Source organism: Cupressus sempervirens, chromosome 8 (assembly GCF_028749045.1).
Source record: "Cupressus sempervirens isolate cs-2001-9-10 chromosome 8, ASM2874904v1, whole genome shotgun sequence".
NCBI classification, from domain to species: Eukaryota; Viridiplantae; Streptophyta; class Pinopsida; order Cupressales; family Cupressaceae; genus Cupressus; species Cupressus sempervirens.
Window position 1 is genome coordinate 748,526,628 of NC_143125.1, and position 16,228 is coordinate 748,542,855.

Consider the following 16,228-nt stretch of genomic DNA (forward strand, 5'->3'; position numbering starts at 1 on the left):
GTAGGATCATTTAGGACTTCACCTTCAAGGGTAGACAACTAATAGGCTCCTGAGCCAGTCATGACCACATAAGGACCAAGCAAAGTGGGCTCGAACTTTTCTTTCTTTTCTCAGTTAGCTTGAACCTTCATATTCTCTTTAAGGACCATGTCACCTTCCTAAAAACTGCGTGGATGGACTTTCCTATTGAAATTGTGCTTGAGGCGACTTTGATAGACCATGAGATGGTCGTAGGCCTGTTGCCTTTTTTCATCAAGTAGATCAAGTTGAGTAAGTCGAGCCACTCTATATTCCTCATCAGATATCTATCCTCGAAGAGAAATGTGGAGTGATGGGAGTTCAACCTCAATAGGCAGGACTGCATCAACACCATAGACCAAGGAGTATGGAGTTGTGCTAGTGGTTGTATAGAATGAAGTACGGTATGCCCATAAGGTGGAATTAATTTGCAAATACCAATCATGGACGGAATCATTGACAACTTTCTTGAGGATTTTGAGGAGGGTTTTATTAGTTGCCTCAACCTAACCATTACCTTGTGAGAAATATGGGCTCAAGAAGTGGTGGTGGATGCGGAGGGAAGTGCATAATTCTTCCATATTTAAGTTTTCAAAATTATCTCTGTGGTCTATGAAAATGGTAGCTGGGATACCAAAGTGACATATGATATGATACAATATAAATTTGGATACCTGAACTCCTGTGGCAGTAACAAGGGGAACTGCTTTGACCCACTTAGTGAAATAATCAGTGGCAGTGATTATCCACTTGTGCCCTTCTGAAGAAAGTGGTGCAATAAGACCAACAAGATCAAATCCCTAGTAGGAAAAAGGCCATGGTGGTGCAATGGGTTTCAAGTCCTGTACTAGAGACTAGATTAAATTAGCATGTTATTGACAAGGTAAACATTGTTTCAAAAATTCACATGCATCCTATTCTAGAGTAGGCCAAAAATATCCATCCTGAAGGATCTTCTTTGCTAGCACCATCCCACTTGTGTGAGCACCACAAAGTCCAGCATGCACCTCTTTGAGAACCATCACAGCCTCATTTTGATCTAAACATCGAGAGAGAGAGAGTGTATCATGATAACCATGACAATATAGGGTTTGGGCAATGATAGTGTAATGGAAATCTTTGCAAATAAGGTTTTGGCATTGGGTTCATGTGAGGTGAGGAGATATGATACCATTTAGTAAGTAAGCATGAATTTTGTGGTACCATGGAGATTGGGGACCAACCAAGATATAGACCCATGTTGATTCATCATTCTCATATGCGAGTTCATGCAGCTACTCAACCAAGAATTCATATTGCATAGCTTCGTGTGGTATTTCCAAGAGAGAACCAATAGTAGCCATAGCATCCGCTGCCTTATTTTGGAGTCTAGGTATCTGTATGAACTGGATCTGAGTGAAATGCTCCTTTAATTAATCAACTAGATCTTTGTAAGGTAGTAACTTGTCATCTTTGGTTTGATATTCATTCAAAGCTTGTTTGATGATAAGCTGAGAATCACCATAGACCTAAAGCTCTGTGATATTCCATTCAATGGCAATTTTTAGTCCCACAACAAGGACCTCATACTCTGCAATGTTATTGGTACACCAAAATTGTAGCTTGAAAGCTTTAGGAATATAATCACCTTGAGGTGTAACCAAGAGTATGCCCGCATTGGAGCCATGAGATGTATAGGAGCCATCAAAATATAGCTTCTAGAGTGATTGTTTTTATATCAAATAGACATATTCATCTAGAAATTCCATGATAAGTGGGTGATCTGCAACTAAGGGTGCATCAGCCAAGTGATTTGCAATAGCCTGGCCTTTGATGGCCTTTCTGTCAACATACTGAATGTCAAACTCACTAAGAAGAATAACCCATTTTTCCAAGCATCCAGTGAGTACTGTACGAGAGAGCATATATTTCAATGGATCAATTTTTGATATTAGTTGTACTGTATGACTCAACATGTAGTGACATAGCTTCTGGGTGGCAAACGCCATTGCTAAGCATGCCTTCTCCATTGGCGTGTAGTTGAGCTCATAGCCCGCTAATGTTTGGCTGATGTAATAAATAGCTCATTCCTTTCCTACATCGTCAAGTTGTGCTAGCAGAGCACCTAATGCTGTGGGAGTAGCTGTGATGTACAATATAAGTGGGCGCCCCACAATTGGAGGAACCAAAATAGGTGGATTAGTTAAGTAATTCTCGATGAGCTCAAAATTGTGCTAGCAAGCGGGGTCCCATTTGAAATTTTGATCTTTCTTAAGCAAGTGAGTGAAAGGTTGACACTTATCAGTAAGCTGAGAAATGAACTGTCAGACTGATTATAGTTTTCCTTACAAAGAATGAAGGTGCCTGAGTGTCTTAGGAGGAGCCATAGCCATGATGGCTTTGACCTTCTTAGGGTCAATCTCAATACCACGTTGTGACACAATGAAGCCTAGGAGCTTTCCTAAAGTAACACTGAAGATACACTTCTTTGGATTTAGCATGAGACAATATTCTACCAGTCGGTTGAACACTTCCTCGAGGTGAGATAAGTGATCCAAAGCATTGAGAGACTTGACTAGAATATCATCCATGTAATCCTCAAGTATCTTATGGATTAGGTCATGGAAGATGACTATCATTGCATGCTGATAGGTTGCCCCGACATTCTTTAACCCAAATGGCATCATATTATAGCAGAATGTGCCCCAAGGTGTAGTAAATGATATCTTATGCTGATCTTCTTCTACTATATGAATCTGATTATATCTAGAGAAACCATCCATTAGTGACAAGAGTTCATGACCTATGGTGAGATCCAAAATCATGTCGATATTGGGTAGGGGAAAGTCATCCTTTGGACAAGCTTTATTAAGATCCCTAAAATTGGTGCAAATTTTGATATCACCAGAGGGCTTGGTAATAGGTACCATATTATAAATCCATTCAGAATAATCTATTGGTCGAATGATTTTTTCCTTTAGCAACTTCTCTAGCTCTGCTTTGACTAATAAAGCCACCTTGGGGTGCATTTTTCAAAGTTTTTGCTTGACGGGCTTGGCCCCTAGATCCACTGCCAGATGGTGTACAACTAATTTGGGGTCCAACCCTGGCATATCCTGATATGACCATGCAAAGTGGCCTATATTTTCATGGAGAACTTCAAGAAGAAACTCTGCTTGTTCAGGTGGTAAAGAGCCTACGATGTATGTGATATGTGGTATCTCAGTCAGACTAATATTTAGAGGCTGAGTTTCTTCTATTAAAACTAAAGATATAAGAGGTCAATGCTCTTGTGGGGGGAGGATGAAATCACCATCTTTAGGTGCCTTTGAGAGGTTTTCACCATTGGATACGTCCTTTATTGTTGTTTCATTTTTTGTGTCACCCAATGGCACTCCAGAGGAGTTTTCACCATGGGATGTTTTACTTTTATCCTTTTTCTTTTTTGTTTCTTTTAGGATTTCAATTTTGTGACTAGAGATTTCCTCCTCCCCGAAGTAACTTGCAGGATCTAGCTTGTAGACATATGCTGATGGTGGAGCCAGCCATTTATGTGGCATTTCTGTCCCCATGAATTTAAGGAGCATGTGCTTGATAGATAACTCATCAACAGGAACAACACTTGGTTGGTCCCAATCTATGAGCGAGGGGTGAGCGAGGGGGAGGTCGATGAGATTCAAGAATAACTGGTAGAGCACAGAGGCTCCAAGGATTATTTTTTCAAGGAAAATATCATCGTAAGCTTTCTTTTTAACTTCCTCAGGGATGTCTTCAAACTCGACGAGAGTGTTTTGGATGTTCATAAAGGCATGGCATTTCGTTGTAGTGCCCCCAAATGTGGGGAGTCCATAGCACAAGCCTTTGGTTTTTTGCCCTTAGTGTGCCTCTATAGGTTGTCTCATACCTAATTCTTGGTAGCCTAAACCACCTCCTTGATTATCCCATTACTCCATGGCCAAGCGATGTGACCAGGGATATTTCTATTTAAAGTGATCAAGAAGTGCTTCACTTTTAGGAGGTGGCTCTTTGTATAACCATGTGTTAATGTTTGGTGTGTTTTCTGCTCCATCAAGGATACCTTTGGTGACAAATGTGGTAGGGCCCAACTGGTGAAGTCAAGAGGTGGTTTTTGGTATAGGCCCTTGATGTATTGGGCATCCTTGAGTATGTGGGTCAAGTGGTAGAGTGCCAATAGAAAAAGTAACTATGAGACTATACTCGCCACAACCTTGGTAGTTGATCTTAACTATGGAGAGAGTGGAGGCTAAAATGGTTTCTAAATCATGGCAAGTGATAGAGGAGTTGGCCATGGTGGTGCCAATTTAGATCCCAGGACATTGATTGGTGTATGAAGTTTCAATTGCATTGCAATAAGCAAAGGGTTCAAGATCTGCGTGGATGGTTATCTCAGTGCCACTATGTGGAAATTTGATGCACTGATGATAGGTGGATGGAACGGCCTTCATGGCATGAATCCATGGATGACCAAGGAGGATGTTATATGGAAGATTAAGATCAATTACATGACAAAGTGCTTCTTGAGTGGCTCGGCCGACTCTGATAGGGAGCAAGATGGTTCCTTTAGTAGTACGCTCCAAATTTTCATATGCCTTGATGGTGATCACCTCATTGATGATATCTGCTTCAATATATCCTGCTTGCTTGATGAACTTTAGAGTGCATAGGTTTAGAGCCGATCCATTATCTATCATGACATGTTTAACTAAAAAGTTAGAAACCATAACAGCAATGCGAAGTGGGAGGATGTGATCAGGTTCAACTGCTGGGATATTAGTGGTTTTGAAAGATAAGGCATAGGAGGCTGAAAGCTGGCCAAACAAGGTGCAAAACTCAATGGCATTAATGTCAGAGGGGATGTGTGACTCATGTAGAGTGTTGTTAAAGATCTCTTAATAAAGTGGGCTTGTCTATAAGAGATCCAAGATGGAGATTTGGGCCGGCGTGTTTCCAAGGTGTTCCAAAAAGTTATACTATAGCCCTAGTGAAGGTGATTCTAATGGAGATGCTAGAGATGGAGGTGGTTGTGTTGATGGTGGTCTAATTTATGTGGATAAGGGTGGACCAGCTATATTGAGTCGCGTTCGACAGGTAGCAACTGCACACTGAGTGTCTGGGCCTTTAATATTGATGACATTAACAGATGGTTCAACTTGGGATATGCAACCAATTAAGCTATCATAGTCTAAGTATGTTGAGGTATAATTTTAAGATGTGTCTCAGTTGTCACCTTGTTTACTCGGAGAATTGTTAGGTTTGTTGACAGGAGGGTTTGTAGGTGCCTTTCTCAAGTTCGTGTTATGAGGAGGGAAAGCATTCTGATACATCATTAATCTTGCATTAGGTGAGGGTTGTGCCCCCACCATGATCTCTTTCCGATCAATGACGTCCTGTACATAATCCTTAATTTGCATGCATTTAAGGGTAGTGTACCCTTTGACATGATGGAATTTTCAATATTCATTATCTTTGTACCAGGATGCTCTAGACTGATTAGGTTCCAAGGGTTGTGTTTGTGGATACCAAACAAGGTTATCCTTGGTCAAATTTTCAAAGATTGTGTCAAGAGGTTCCCCCAATGGGGTGTATGTTTGTGGTTGCCTCTAAACATGGGGTGTACTTCCTGCTGACAGTGTGATAGCATTAGTTTGATTATGAGGAATAGGTATTTGTTGATGAGTTTGTGCGGGTGGCTGGTGATGCATAGGAGGTTGTTGTTTATAATTTTTTTGTTGGAAAAATGTGGTGGGAACATTGTTAGCCACCCCAACAATATGGACTTGTCGAGTGTCAGTGGCACCATCTGTCACTGTATTCTTGTTTTTGTTCCAATATCAGGTTTTTTCATTGCTCGACCCGTGATCCTAGGTGTTTTCTTTGTACAATCTGATGACACCATCTTTAATGAGGCCTTGCTCGAGTCCCATTCCTTTCTCTTTGATGTCTTTGTATGTTTCCAAACAATTCATAACCATATGATGAGTGAGGCTAGGGTGTGCATTGTTTATGAACATCTTGACAAGATGGCGCTCAGGGATGGTATAAGAGATCCTTGTTGTGAGGATCTGCCAGCATTGTAAGTACTTTGTAAGGCTTTCCCCTCCCTTTTTTTTGGTGTGGACAAGGTCTACTATAGATAATTCAGTCTCAATGAGATGGGTATACTGAGCAACAAAGGCCTCAGAAAGTTTTGCAAAAGTTTTAATAGTACCTTGAGGTATACGACAGAACCATTCCAAGGCTAGTCCTGCTAGGCTCTTGGGAAAGAGCCGCATGAGGAACACATCATTATAAGCTACCTCCTGACAATGCATATAGAATTCCTTAACATGTGTGATTGAATCACTCTTCCCCCTAAATTTGTCAAACTTGGGGATCTCAAAATGTTTAGGAAATGGAGTCAAGGTAATAGTCCTATCAAAGGGGTATGGTCAATCATTTTCAAATTTGAAATTTTTGGTCTATGTCCCATCCTTGAGGGCTTTGAGAGCATTCTTCATCTCTTCCCATTCAGACTTTATAGGTGGAGGAGCGGGTTCCTCCGGTGTAGGATATGTACCAAAATTTGAAGTGTGATATGGAGAACTCTGATGACCATATGGCATCTATGGAAAAATGGTTTGCAAAGCCGATGGAGTGGATGCTATGGTTTGCTAGAATGTGGGTTGTGCATACTATTGCATCTGCTGAGGTTGGTGTGGTAAATAACTATAAGGTTGCTGCCCTATGAGATAGTTCTGTGTGGGTGCTTGGGCATACTGCTGATGTGAAGATTGTAGCTGAAATGGTGGTAATGCAGATAATGCTTGTGCTATGCTCTAGGAATACATACCATGCCCAACATATGTGGGTCGTGTACCTGCTTGAGAGTAGGACTAATTTGGAGTAGGCGCAAGGTAGTTAATTTGCGACAAAGTGTTTACTGCAGGGAACTGTAGTGGCAGTGGATTTGGGTTATTGCGTAGAGGTGGCATGGAGAAATAGTTTGTGAGGGGTGGGAGTGAATAGCTATGTGAAGCAGTGGATGATAGTGTTGGAGGTGCGAATGTGACTGTAGTGCAAGGGGGAAGACTAATGATAGGTGCCTGTGTCGCAGTAATATTCCAAGGTCCCAAAGGAAATGTGGTTGAAGAGCTTTGGCTAGTTACAAAGGGGCTGATAGTGATGTTTGGTGGGATGGAAGATGAGGTATTGGACCCTAATGGTGGTATTTGAGTAGCAAATGGACTAGATGTGATATGGGGTGGAAGTGAAAAGGTAGTGCTGCTAGATGCAAATGGAGGATTTGGTGGAGCAGAAAAATGAGTGGTGGAAATAGATGAAAATGGTATAGTTGAGGTTGGTTGAGATGTAGTATGCACTAATGGTTGAGTGATAATGGGATGAGTGTTCTGTGGAATGGGAACTGGCACCTGGGTTGAGGGGATATTTGGGTCTGCTGGTTCTACTCGAGGTGGTTGCCATCCAAACAATGGGTGAGTAGGATCTGTTATGTTGATAGGTGGTGGACGTCCAAACTCAAAGACACCAACATTGTCTCATAAGAAATTTTTCATGATGGTTTCCTTGTTGCAATCTATGATGGCATTTATGATGGTAGCATAACTAGGTTGGTTCATGAATGCCTCAATATCTATGGATGATCCTGGTTCTTCTGGGATTTGTGGTGGTGGGTCTGATGGTATTAGAGATACTATAGAGTATGGCTGAGCTTGGGATGTGTTACCACTATGACTAGGATCCATGTCTTTTTTTTGTGTGTGCCTACCAAAACATGTGGTGGGTGGCATGAAAGGATGCTTCTCCTAAAGATACAAATGCAGTGAGGGATGATACTAAGGGTGTCAAAATGATATGGTACTAAGTGCAAGAAGCTTGTGTTTTCCTAAAATATGAATATGGGAAATGTGATGGTGATGCAAATAAGTGTGACCCTAACCTTTGGCTCAAGGTGATGTGGGACACCAACAACAACCTAATCCTAGAAAAGTGTTGTGTTTCAAGGATACTCAAGATGATGAGAGATGTGATGAAAAAATGTTTCTAAGTGAGTGAGGAAATAACACTAAGATTTTAGCAATGTAGGTGGAGGATTATTCTTCAACAACCTAGGATGAGAGGAGATGGTCTAACTTCAAATGGTTGAATGGGATAGTGCAATTCCTAGAAGAGAGACTAAACCTATAAGTGTGTAAGTGTGTGTGGAAAAAGGAAGGACCTAATTAGAATGAGTAATAGTAGAGTTGTTGATAAGGCTCATATTAACACCATGTCGAAGGGTTAGGTTTTGAATTTTGTAGTCCCATTCAGTTCGCAATGCTACTTCAGCTCCATCTATCTCAATTTGATCCAATTTGGCAATCCTAGGGTTAGGGGTATTCTTCTTATGCTTTGCTTCAATTTCCTTATAGGCTGGTATTTGAGGAAGCTTAGCCTTCTTAAACTTAGTCTTGGGATGGCTTGACATGTGATATTTCCAAGGATTAAAATCACCACTGTGGGGTTTTGGAGGTAATGACTATGCTAAGTGTCCTAAGCTAAGATTGACCAAGTTTTGCAAACATTCATTCAACAAGTAAAAGATCAATCAATAGATAGGAACAACCAGATAGAAGTTTTGATTTCTAGAATGTGATACTTTTGCCAAGGAGTGTGTATGTTTTTACAAATGTTTTGAGCAATCACTTCAAGCACATGAACATCCTAGATGGTTGGCTACAAAGCTAATAGTTGGTTTATCTAGGGAGTCCTCAATATATGCAAGGTACGTGAGGCCCAAATCCATAGATGAAACCAAAAAGATGTGACATAGCCAAGAGGAGTGGTAACCCACTTCTCCTCTTTCACTTATCAAGGGTATAAAGTTCCTTGAGGCTTAGCTTGAGTGACAAAATCTTGATCCCAAGAGAGGTGCCTTTGGATTCACCTCCCGATCTTTATACTCCACCAAAACGCTAGAGTTAAGGTCATCCCAAGGGGTGATGAAATCCCCAAGCAGGCCCCCTAAAACTAAAAAGACAAGATTTTGGATTCTAATCTTATGCACCCAAGATGGCCTGCAAAGGCGACATGGGGAGAGAAGACTCGGATGATCTTTGGCTAAAAGACAGATGTTCTTTTCCACTGACACTTAAGTTGTCTAGTCTAGACCTTGCAAACACACATGTTTAGGATGCAAATGTTCAATTCCAACTTGATATACATGAACAAAAGAAAATGCAATCGAAGAATGAATACACAAAGGAGAGTTAGGGTCAACAAAAAAGTAAACCCATGCGCTCGGAGGCCCTCCATGTCAAGTATCGATCTATTTCCTTTAAGGCATTCAAGAGTTAGTGTTTGTTCATTTTAAGGCCAAAAAAAAGATGTGTGTAAAGCTCAATTTAAAATGCACGCCCAGAGGCCCTCCACATCAAGATTTGTTCAAGTTTTATGCCCAAATGAAGTGTTAGTGAGACTAATGTGTATTCAAGAAATTTTCTATCTTAGAAAAACCAATAAAAACTCAAGTGAGTGGAGTTTGATTTTTGTGGAGCACTTAACACCCTCTTAGGTAGATCCATCCCCATAAATGGTGCTGATATTGCAACCAATGATTAGAATGATGGGTGATTAAAGAGGGTGAGTCCAACAATAGACTCACTCAAAGTGTCTTTATTTTTTTTATAACTGAGAAAGTTTCTAAAATGTGGATTCTTTTTATGCCCCAAAAGATGAAGTGTATTTGCAAGATTGTTTTCAATGTGCACGTAGAGGCCCTTCACGACAAGATGGTGTTCATTTTAGCTTTGCATTCAAGAGTGAATTTGAGCGAACATACATTCCAATAAAAAAAAAAGACATTGTTCATTTTAAGCCTGAATTGAGATGTGTGTTTTTTGTTTGTGATTTATGCATACATTTTCATTTCCTAAGATTTAAACATGCAAGATAAACACAAAGACAATGAAAATGACCAAACTCTACAAAATAGATTGCATTCCCATAGAGAGAATGCAAGAAGCAGCGTTCCCGTGAGGGTAGCGCGTTCCCACAGGCGGTTTTGCGATCCCACATACTTTCTATTCGTGGGAATGACAGGAAAGATTGTCAAAAAAAAAGAAATTAAAAGCACGAGTAAAAAACTCGACAGCTCTTTTTGACGGAGCGATCCCAGATTTATGGTCTTACAAAATTCCCACAAGCAGGAATGACGATGCCGTAGAAAAAGTTTTATTACAATTTTGAGAAGTTTAAGATAGGAAAAAGTCAGCATTCCCGCAAGTAGGAATGACGATTCCACTATTCTGAGGCACATTCTCACTAAAAGATTGGTTGGCGGGTTCATTGGTTGGGTTTATCAAGATGTGCCAGTTGGTTAGGACTGGTTTGCTAGCGTTCTTGTTGGTTTTTCTACGTTCCTGGGGCTGCGGGTTCGTGATCTCACCAGAGTATGGCACATTCCTAGGACTGCAAGATCATGTTCCTGGGGTTGTGGGGATGCAGAAAGGTTTTGTATTTTGACCGTTCGCTAGGTGAAAGTCAAGAACAGGGTTGGGAGCGCATTCTTGAGGCATTCAATGTGGCCCTGCAAGCAAAATTAGAAAGCAACATAAACAAAAGATATTGTCATTGATGTTAGTTTTGTATGGTTAGCCAAAACATGAAAAAAAACATGTAAAACTAGCATTAATGAAGATCAAAATGACCCTTGCGGGATCCCACCGGGCGTGCAAAAATGTGTATGTGAATTTAGTGATGTTAGGAAAACAATGAAATAAACAAAGCATTCACAAAACCAAACTAACAAAACATATAAAGAGAGACAAAGTGAAGTCCTCGAGTGAGAATATGAGCCATGGATAGGCTCTCTCAATGAGGATGATCACTTGATTTAGAGATGTGTCTATTTGATAGGATGTATGCTTGATTGCTTCCAAAGGCTTCAATGGATGTTTGATGGCTTTTTGGTGTGAGTGAGTGAGATTGGTAAAATGGCTTCTCAAAATAGCATTATAAGTTTATGGTAATGGATTATGTGTTAAAATGGCTTGGGAGGGGATTCCTTAAATAGGCAAAAGGCTTGAGGGATTGATGGCCAAGATGCAAGGAGAGATGAAAGCTTAGGGAGGGCTTAGATTGAATGAGAGGAGAGCACATGAATTGTGCTTCCTTATAGCCAATTAGGGAGTGACACATGTCACAAGGTCATTGGTTAGAGCAAGAGGGGTTGAGGGGTCAACAAAGGAGGCTCAAAGCTCATAAAGACCCTCATAATGGCTTGTAAGAGCAATGAATGGGCTTGTAAGAGTCATTTATGGCTTTGTAAGAGCATTTATGGCTTGGTGGTTGGGATATTTTGAGGGAGTTGAGATATTTGACTTGGGTTGGGTTAAGAAAGTCTTAAGCTTGACTTCGAAATGTGCAAATGATTAAGGCTTGGATTAGGGATGGATTAGGATTAGATTAGGGATGTTAGAGATGTGCAAGTGGATGGTATTAATGGGGGTGGGTGAGTTAGTGGCTAAGCTTAGTTAGTATGGGTGGATGGGGTGGATTAGGCTAAATGGAGGATTTAGGATAGTTTAGGGGCTATTAGATTTGAGGGTTTTATTTATTAAAGTGATTTTAATAAATTTGGGATTTGGAATTTAGATAGGAGAATAGGATTTAATTGATAAATGATGGGTTATTTGATTTATCAATTAGGACTATAGATGATTAATTAAATTAATCAGCTAGGGGATGGCAAAGGATTAATTAAATAGGAATTTAATTAATGATGCCTTTTAGAGATAGCTAAATAGGATTACCAAAGCGGTGTAATCAAATTTAGATGTCTACAATTATATGATTTTCTTTGTGATATTGATCGTTGTTTATCTCAAGTTATCATTTTTCGATGTGTTATTTAATATCTCTAAATTTTGCCTTTTTTTCAAGCATTGTATGATTTGGGGAAACTTTATGTTCAACTTAATCAAATTTTTTGCAACTTATGAATTTTTCCTCCATACCAAAGAGTATGTGAGAGATCCTTAGGTACTTTTTGAATAAAGTACACATGTATGCATTTCTTAAAATATAAATTCATTGAAAATCTATCAAGAGGGAGTTGTACCTCTCAAAATTTAGAGGAAAATGATTAATATATATTTATCCAACTATTGTGAACTTTATTTGTTTCCCAACTTGAGGTATAGAGTCAGTTATTTCAAATTCACAAAAGGGAGACAAATTTGTTTGCCAACAATTATAATTACACAATACTATTGGATCACGCTCTTTACAACTTCTCACATGTGGGACCTAAAATCTTGCACACTTGCTGAAATCAACATTAGACTGTCCTTTTTCATTGTGTAACCTTGAATATGACAATTCTATTTCAATAAAGAGAAACAAATAAATTATAAAAGATTACTTCTTAGTTATTATGCATATTTCTCTTTGTAAATAAAGCATATCTTCTACACATCTTTTACTTACTTGATGTGCACTTAATCTCATCATCATGACACCATATAGAACAAGTCCTTAACCATGCTTGAACCAATCATCAATTCTTTGTCTACTACAATGCCAATCTTCATAGAAATACTATTGTGTTGACATCAATGACAAACATAGTCATGAATGCAACATGTCAATCATGCTAACAATTTTCTACATGCTTTGGTAATGCTTAGGATACTCCCCCAAAGGAATACCATCATCATTCATGCTAGCAATCTCCCCCTTTGGAATTGATGGCAACATAGATGAAAAATATATAAGTTGCAAGAATACCAAACCAAACTCTGTTGTTGTTGCTACTCTTTTCTTTTCAAATCCTCTTCATCAATCAATTCTAAAATCATCTATAACACTACTTTGTTCTACATCTCTTCTTTAGGATCAACATCAATTGTTCACACTTTGAATCTTAGGAACAACTCTCAACTTCTGCCCCATTCAATGTATCTTACTATTGACATCAATAATACATTCTACCTTTTGTGCTTAGAGGATCTTCTCCCCCATAGTACTAAAGATATTTTTTTCATGCATACTCTCTCTCATTGACATCAATGACAAAGGCTTCATTATATCAATAATCTACTCTAAGTCTTCAACTAGCTCAAGTGTCTAAAGACACTATTATAGGCCAACTACCAAGAGTCTTAGATGACTCTTCTCGTCTTAGATACTCCCCCATATAGGAAGCATCAACATTTAGTCCAGTCAAACAATAATGCTCTATACCACTGGACCAATCCAATCTTTGCAACATCTACTTAGAAGTAGGCAGGAGCATAACCCCAAGGATACCTCACAAATACTCAAATGTATCTTTAGGCAAAGGCTTTGTAAAAATATATGCAATCATATCTTTTGTACTGACATAGTCCAATATGATTTCTTTCTCTCCTAAAACATGATATTTAATCGATATATGCTTAGCCTTAGAATGCTATACAAGATTCTTAGACATAGTCATTGTACTTGTCTTATCACAATGTATAATAATAGGATCTAAAAATTCTATCCCAATGTCCTTTAGCATCACCTTCATCCACATTACATGATTACAATTGTTTGTTGCTACCACATATTCTACTTTTGTTGTGCTTTTTGATATACAATCTTGTTTTTTGCTCAGCCAAGAAACCAATCTTCCTTCAAGGAAAAATCGTCCACCACTAGTTCTCTTTATGTCATCCATAATGTCTTCCAAGTGCATATTAGTATAAGCACATAAAGTGAAATCACTTGATCTATCATACCATAATCCATAATTAGGTGTACCCTTCAAATATCTAAATATCCTCTTTATTGTTGCATAATGATATTCCTTATTATCAACTTGAAATATTGCTACTATCCCAACTACATTTCTATATCTAGTCTGGTGTGAGTTAGATATTGCAAACCTCCAATCATAGATCTATACTTCTTCTACTCAACTGTGGGTATCTCATCTTTGCTAGATAACTTGTCACCAATTATCATTGGTGTACAAACAGGTTTACAACTTTCCAATCCAAATATTTTTAACAAGTATTTTAAATACTTAGCTTGTGATATGAAAATACCATCTCTATTTTACATGATTTGTAAACCCAAAAAAAAATTCATCTCACCAATCATGATCATCTCAAATTTATTCTTCATCTCTTCATCAAACTTATCACTTGCTTCATCATTACCTCCAAAGATTATGTCATCAACAAATATCACAATGATCAACAAACAATTTTCAATTTCTTTCAAATTTAGATTATTATTTATCATACCTTTAGCAAATCCAAGTTTTCTAAATACTTATCTAATCCCACATACTAGGTTCTTGATGCTTGCTTTAGACCATACATTTCTTTCTTCAATCTATATACAATATCTTTTTTTTCTTCCAAAGGAAATCCTTATGGCTACTCAATGTCAACCTCTTCTTCAAGTTCTCCATTCAAAAAGGATGACTTGACATCCATCTTATACATTTTAAATTTCTTATTTGTTGGATAAGCCAAGAACATTCTTACTACTTCCATTTTGGCTATTGGGACATAAGTTTCTTCATATTCTATGCCCTCTTGTTGTGAATATCCTTTGCATACTAATCTATCTTTTTTCCTCACAACTTCATCTTGTTCATTCATCTTAATTTTGAACACACATTTCATTCCTATAGCATTCTTGTCTTCAGGCATAGGAACCAATTCCCATGTTTTGTTTTTCACAATTTGATCTAGTTCTTCCTTCATTTCTTGAATCCAATGATCATCCTTGCATTCCTCATCTATGCTATTAGGTTCAACTTGAGAAATAAAACATAATTCCTCATGTATTATGTTTCTTTTCATCACTCCTTTGTCTTTGCTTCCAATAATTTTCTCTATGGGGCGATTCTTTTCCGAATTCCTATTTGGTGTAGGAGTTTCTATCTCAACTCTTATTTCTTCTCTTGGTTAAATTCTCTTTTCTCCTCTTTGCTTGACTATTTGTTCATCATTATACAAGTCATTTTTAGTCTCAAAGAAAACTTCAAAATTCTATCTAATAGATCTAGGATTATATTCTTCCTCATCAGAATTATAATCTATCATCCTTTCTTTAACTCCAAACTTTTCATCCACTTTCACATTTGTACACTCAAAAATTATCTTTGTTCTATGATTAAAAAATCTATAAGCTTTTCTTTTCAATGAGTAACTAGGGAGCATACCTTTATCTCTTCTTGGATCAAACTTAACAATATCATCATCTCTCTTTATGTAACACTTGCTTTTGAAAATTTTGAAATACTTCACTGAGGGTGTATTACCAAACTATAATTCATAAGGGGTCTTGTTTGTACATTTTTTGATCTATACTTTGCTCATAGTGTATACTATTGTATTGACTACTTCCCTCCAAAATGTTTTGGATACATCATTCTCAAACAACATTGCTCTTATTGCCTTTGATACAAAACTATTTCTTCTTTTTGCTATTTGCTTAGCAGTTTTAGGTGATGATAACTATCTGTTAGTTCCATTTTCTTCACAAAACATGTTAAACTCTTTAAAATAAACTCTCTACCTCTATCTGGTCTGAAACACTTAATCTTTACACTAGATTCATTCTCAACTCTATTCTTAAATATCTTTAACTTTTCAAATGACTCAAATTTTTCTCTAAGAAATGCTATCCATATCATTCTAGTGAAATCATCAACAAAAATTAAAAAGTACCTTTCTCCATAGAAACCTCTTGTTTGATAAGGACATTCAAGTCTGTATGAATGATCTCCAACTTCTTTGTGGGTGAATGCACCAAGTTATGGTGCCAAAAAGATGACACACAACTCCAATTTTTAAAATTCTAAAAGTGTGCATGGGCTATAGTGCACATGCACTATAGCATGTACATTCTTGGGCTTGGGCTCCATAAACCTTAAGCTTGTGAAGCCCAAGCCAAAGCATGTGCATGCTTTTAAAACCCAAAACTTTTTATATATGGGTTGCAAACTCGCAACCCATTCCATTAAATCTTATTTCTTTTTGTTGTTACCTTCTTTCCCCTCAACAAAATGCACACAGTTTGTAGAACTTGAAGAATTGGCTCACTCTCCTTCTTAAAATGCCTCCTCATCATCAGAGATCAAGATTGGGATCACGTAGTATGTTTTCTACTCTTGTTTTTGCATTGTTTTGTATATTTTTGCATTTTTTTGTATGTTTTTTTAGTTTTGCTTCAAATTTGTTTATTTATT